This window comes from Microtus ochrogaster, chromosome 18 (assembly GCF_000317375.1).
Source record: "Microtus ochrogaster isolate Prairie Vole_2 chromosome 18, MicOch1.0, whole genome shotgun sequence".
NCBI lineage: Eukaryota > Metazoa > Chordata > Mammalia > Rodentia > Cricetidae > Microtus > Microtus ochrogaster.
Genome location: NC_022020.1, coordinates 26,452,945 through 26,459,126, shown reverse-complemented (window position 1 = coordinate 26,459,126; position 6,182 = coordinate 26,452,945). Strand labels below are relative to the sequence as shown.

The 6,182-nt window shown below is 51.5% G+C and overlaps 2 long non-coding RNA genes across 3 annotated transcripts in view; one reads left to right on the top strand and one right to left on the bottom strand.

Moving 5' to 3' along the window:
* Window positions 1-420: 420 nt before the first annotated feature.
* The window catches only part of LOC113457087, a 46,805-nt gene continuing 41,043 nt past the window's right edge, over window positions 421-6,182 (bottom strand). The window contains exons 7-9 of one of the 2 annotated variants that reach the window (XR_003377721.1): window positions 2,537-4,783; window positions 1,846-2,054; window positions 421-1,060 (exon numbers count right to left, since the gene is read on the bottom strand). This is a non-coding gene — a long non-coding RNA (uncharacterized LOC113457087). The remainder of the gene's footprint in view (window positions 1,061-1,845; window positions 2,055-2,536; window positions 4,784-6,182) is intronic. The other variant, XR_003377722.1, reaches the window with a different exon arrangement.
* Window positions 3,656-6,182, top strand: part of LOC113457088 — an 11,676-nt gene continuing 9,149 nt past the window's right edge. The window contains exon 1 of the long non-coding RNA XR_003377723.1: window positions 3,656-3,715. This is a non-coding gene — a long non-coding RNA (uncharacterized LOC113457088). The remainder of the gene's footprint in view (window positions 3,716-6,182) is intronic.

Below are 6,182 nucleotides of genomic sequence, written 5' to 3'. Positions count from 1 at the left end.
CCTGTCAGGAGCCGTTTCCCCCCCCCCCCAAATTATTACAGGAACCATCGCCCTGGGGAGTCTGCAGAGAACTCCACACCCCCAATTGTATTGAGAACTGTTCTATTGACAGAGCCTACCCCACACCCAATTGTCTGTTAATAGAGAGCTATCTGTTAGCGGAACCCACCCCACACTCCAATTATCTAGAGAACTAGATGTGTCAACTCGTGACTCCCTGGCCAAGGAATCAAATCCCTTTCATAACCTCCTGGCCTGTGACCAACGTGAACCACGCAGCAAGAGCCCAGGCCCCTGTGCCCCCCCCAATTCCTTATCCTATATAAGCTGTAACCATACTCTAATAAACGGAGGCTTTGACAAGAACCCCGCTTGGCCTCCTTCCTCTTTTCCCGCCCATATCTTCCAGATAGCGCCTCTCTGGGACCCTGGAATTACTGACCCTGCCATGCGGGTTACACCCCTAGACTGAGTAACCCGCCAAGGCGGTCTACATCTGCCCACCGAGTGACTCTCTACAATGTATGAAATTCCCAGAATCTGGCTGGTTCCTCCAGCCTGTGCACCTGCTGATCCTGTACCCCTACTCCAGCCCTAATGCCTCCATCTGAACTTCACACTCGGACCACAGCACATAGTTGATGGAGCACTTTCCTTTTCTCACCACTATGGGTTTACAACCCTGTTCTGAAGACAGCAAGGATGGTGGGTTCCATCCCACAGAGGCAGATGTGGAAGCTTGGTAAGGAAAGGGCTGAGCCTACTCCTGCTTCAGTCTTAATCCGCTCAGCATTTCCAAGATGGCTGCAGAGCCCTCTGGGTATCTCCACACTGGTTGGAGGTGCTGGAGGAAAGGCTAGGTTTGTTCCAGTGGGTCTGGGTCTGGAGCAAAGGCTTCAGGGTCAGGTTTTCATCCTCCAGCCCTGTCAGAGAGCAGGTCTCTGAAATGTCACCAGCACTAAGAGTGTCTCGAGAAATGTCAACAAATGCTGATTTGAGTCCCTTGGCAGAGGGTGGAGGCAGCATTCTCTGTAGCCTCTTGGTACGCCACCCGTTCCAACTGCAGAAGAAAGAGAAACCAAAGAACCCTGGGGATTTTCGCAGAAATGGCCAACATTTAGCAGATTTTATAACTAGGGGAACTGAGATCCAAAACTTACAGAGCAAGGTTGCCATCGTCTCCAGAGGCATCAAGGATCTCTCTACAGCAGTATCATTCTCTGCTCCCTAGCATCTCGGATCTCCCCCAAACCCTAGTCCCTATGCTAAACTTATCTTCCCCCAAGCCCCAGGCTTCTGGAGTCATGGGAACAACAGGATTTGAGGATGTCATTCAGGCTATGGGCCTAGCTTGCAGAAGGGGCAGGAAGAGAAGAACCTGAGGCAGCTATTGCACCAGTGCCTGCTCGCTCCTCAACCCCTTACAGGACTCACACCTGAGCTGCAGAGGTAACACACCACAGCCTCCAAGAGCTCTGGGAGCCATGGCTTCCTCCTGGCTGTGAAGCTGAAGCCCTCCCCTCTCCCAGGAGGAACACGTAATTCACTATCCCTCTCCATAACCAGGGAAGGCTGTTCCTGGTCTCCGCCAAGTCAGTCTTGCCAAAGCCCCGCCCATTCGCATTTTCTGCTACAGGGCGGAAAGGACCAGTTTTCCCATTTTAGAGAACCTTCCCGAAGGTCCCAAAGAGCCTGGCCTCCTGCTTCAGCTCTTCACAACCCCTCTCTCCCGGCCCTATCAGCACTGTAGAATCTAGTGTCTGGGGCCTCTCTCCACTTCCACTGTGGCTAGGAGGGAAACATAGGGCCCATCCCTATCTTCATCCCCCCCCCACACACACACACCTGCCACACCACAGGGCCACAGCCAATAGCCAATGAGCAAAAAAACCACTGACATCTCAAATCGGGCCAGTCACTGCACTTAACAGTCATACTTCCTCTTCAAAGCATTTGAGGGTAATCCTCAGACCAAAGCTTCCTGAGAGTAGAGACAGTGTTTCTGAATCACTTTGTCATCACTACAGCTCCACCCAAGAAGACACCTAATAGATCTTTAAAGATTTAGAGAGAGAGAGAGAGAGAGAGAGAGAGAGAGAGAGAGAGAGAGACTATCAACCAACAAGTGAATTCATATGTAAATGAATGGATGCGGCAGACAAGCAGGGGCTTTAAAACAAACAAATAAACAAAGCCCTCTTATTATAATGAGGATGTGAGGTTTAGGAAGGATGGCAACCTAGAAAGGGCCTCCTGGATGTAATACGGTAGAATTAAACCCTTCCTCCCTGCGCAGGAACAGGTCATAGATGCAGCAGGGAAGCCTGGATGGGTGAGGACCAGGCTGAGGCCCAGGCAGACCGAGCCTCTGCCCAGAAGGAAGGACTTTCCTGGAATTATTCTGCCTCCAGGTGGAGAAATGCAAAAGCCTAATTGGTTTTCTCGGATCCTGGAGCTGGGCTCATAAGTCATGGCTCCGGAGGCGATATAGGCACCTTGTCTCTGGAGACCTGGGCGTGACTTGGTGCAAACTTACAGTGACGCGAAGAGTCTTACAGTCTCCACAGGCAGGTGCCTGGGACACCCCCGCCCAGAACAGAACAGACCATCTCTTCACAAGGTCCACTAGTCAGTCAACTGCAGTGCGCTGCTCCTTCTCTGGGCGCTGCTCCTCTTCCGGGCGCTGCTCCTGGGGGGCGGGGGGCTGCTCCGCTGCTCCTGCTCCTCGGTACACCATGCTCAAGTACTCAGGGCCCCCCAGGGAGAAACTGGGAGAGGAGAGGGCCAGGAACGCAGAGTGGGAGTGTGGCGAAGGCCCAAAAAGCCTTCCTTTACTGAATTCAATCCCGCTCACAATTTATTGAGGGCCTGCCTTGTGCCAGATACTGTGCTGGGCTCTGGGGACCCTGGGATGGCTCGGATGCAGAGGAGAGGGAAGGGAAGAGGCAGCCACCGAGACAATCCTCACAACACGGGTGATAAGTGCTTTAGAGGGAAGTACAAAGTGCTCTGGGAGCTCAGAGCAGCGGGCCATTCATTCATTCTTCCCCTGCTGGAAGAGTTTGGGAAACCGCACGGGGAGGGGCTGTTTTGGCTCAGTTTGGTGGGCTTTGAGGTGGGGGCGTGGAGGAAAGGACACATCATGCAGAGAGGAGCATGTGTGCCGAGACAGGGGTGAAGGAGAAAACCTTGATAGGGCGTAGCAGATGGGGAGGCAGGAGGATGGTTGAACAGCAAGCCGCAGGCCAGAATCAGAAAGGCCATGAATGATCGTACTAGAGGGCCTGGACCTAGTCCAGCCGTGGGCAAAGGGGAGCCATTGAAGAATTTTAAGCAGGGGTGTGTGTTTGGGAGGGGGCGGTGGCAGGGCCAGATTTGTGCTTTAGAAAGCCTTCTCCGGGGAGAGAGAACGGACTAGAACTGCGGCCAACGGGCAGAGAGAAGGGGATGCGTCCTAGGGACGCTTTGGAGGAAAGATGGGCAGGGCTTTTCCTTCCTAAGTAATGCTTTCGCACTCTCTTGCCTTTCCACTCAGGGTGAGCTTCCCAGGGGAGGATGGCTGCTTCCTCCTTTCTCTGGTCGGCTAAGGGCTTCTGCATTCACAAAGCTGAACCTACAGGGTCTGACTGGCTCGAACAGCCCCAACCGTTCTGACTCCTGCTGTGAGCCTGCGCCAGCGACTTCTCTCTACTCAATCCTCAAGCCCTCTGGAGTGGTAAGCTTAGCCTAGGCCTCTGGGGAAGGCCTCAAAGATCCTCCCTCCCTCTTCTTCCTTCCCTCTCCCTTCTTCTTCCCTCCCTCCTCCCTGGAGCCCAAGCTTTCTTGCTGGGAGCTCTCAGAGCCAGTAGAACTGTGGATGAAATGGTTCGGTGGCTCTAGCCCAGCTGCTGCCATGGCAACCAGGCTGCCTGCCAGACTCACAGCCAGGAGAGGGCCCAGTTTCCTGCTCCAGAACTACATTTCCCAGCATGCAAAGCTCCTGCAGGGATGAAAGAAACTCACCCCCTGCCTGGGTCCAGCCTAGAAGGTGCTGGAAGAACACAGAGTAGGACACCGCCAACCCCCACCCCCGCGAAAGCAGGGCATGTTTCTGGGTGCATCTGGGTCTGGAGGAGGACTGGAAACCATTTCTCCTTGATGACCTACCTGACTGACAAGGAAGTCAATGGCTACAAGAAAGGGCAAAGGTTAAGGATAGATACTTGTCCTGGTTTTGTTACAGACTCATCCGTGGTGTTAATTGAAAACATTCTCTCACGCAGTGTCCACTACTCTCTGCCATTACCTTGAGGGACCAAGTCTGAACGGCTAAAACCCAGCTGACTGGTCTGTGGGTCTCCCAAGTGCCTTCCTCCTTCTTCCACAGAAGCCCTAGTGACCTTTTCAAAATGCAATCCTTCCTTCTCACTGCTGATGGTGCCCACGCCCTCTGCTGTTTAAACTCCTCAGCGTTTAAATCTGTGGCTTGCTGATGAGGAAACAAATTGCTTGGTTCATTTGACAAGGTCCTGCATGGCAGTCTGGCTTAGGCCTGCTTCCAGTCCCCCTCAGAGACCTCACACATTTCATATTGGACTTCTGTTTCATTATAGAGGTTATATCCTGTCCTGATGCAGGGCCTTTGAAAATCACGTTACCTCTCTCCAGAACACTTTTTTGTTCTGTCTTGGCTCCATCTAGACTCTCCTACTTCAGAGTAATATCATCTTCTAAGGACATACCTTCTAAGGAAGGGCTGGTAACCCAGCTTGCTTGACCATTCTTGGCCCAGTCAGCCCCTTTCCTACAATACAAATTTGCATGTTTGCATTATTATACAATCATTTGACACCTTTGCATATCACGCTAAGTTTAAAGCCTCTGTGAGGGAGAGAGAGTACTTTTTAGCCTGCCTATGCATCCTCAGGGCCTTGGGAATGGATGTTCAGGAGTTATTCCTCAAAACAAATGGATTTGTCTAAGCCTTCGTCTTCCTATCTCAAAGTCTGCTACATGCCTTGCTCTGTGGGTAGTAGGACCAGAGACCCCTCAGTGGGCAAGACTCAGATGTAGTCTGTCCTATTATGAGGCTCTCAGTCCAAAGAAGAAGACAGATACCAGGTGCGTGTTTGGTGGAAGAGTGCTCAGTTTGCTAACAGCAAAAGATACAGAGCCAGAGATCTAGAAAGGTCCATGAAGACTAAAGTGATTTAAGGTGGTGCAAAGAAATACATATTGCATGCAGAGCTATGGATGCTTCTAAGGTACCCCAGACATGCATTATTTGAGGTGTTATGTAAGGCCAGGGCTGCTGGAGTGTAGGTTGGGTGGAAGGTGGTGGTAGCTCTATTATGCTTTGGTTTTCTCCGGCTGGGTGAGCTATTTTTTTTTTTCCAACCAGCTAGACCTTGCCTTCCATATCACCTCCACAAATCCCAACACTTCTCAGTCTAGGCTGAAACACAGAATGGATCTATTCAGCCTGCAACATGACTCAGGCAAACTGCCCTTCATTCTCGAGCACCTACTGCTATGTGCTGAGTGTCTAGTGAGGACCCTGACTGTGTCTGGTATGATGGGGCTGTAGTGTGTGTATGAGTGTGTGAGTGTATGAGTGTGAGTGTGTATGTGTATGTGTGTGTATGTGTGTGAGAAGGGGGGGAGAAGCTGATGTACTGGTACAGTATCCAATCAGTAATAGAACACAGATTACTGACAATAGAGTGGGGGGGGGTCCCTGACAAAGCAGGGAACCTAGCCTAGGGTATGGGGTGGGTGTACAGCTTGTCTGGCAAATGAGGCATGGCTGACCAGCTGCATAGCTTCAGTTGCCTGGAGCAGGAAGGGATCCTCTTATTCCCGCATCTGTTGCTGTCCTCCTCTTCCTCAGAAGTCTTGAGGAGGGTAGAAGAACTGCCCCCATATGCTAGCTTTATCTCTGAATGCTTACCTGTAAGTTGCTTCAAGTTTGTAAAATGAACTGGACTAGACATAATAGGCATTAGCTTCCCTATTCTATTGCAGGCATTCTAGGCACACAACACACACACACACACACACTCACACACAGAGACACACTCACACACACACTCACACACTCACACAGACACACACACTCACACACACAGACACACACTCACACACTCACACACACTCACACACACTCACACACACACTCACACACAGACACACACTCACACACA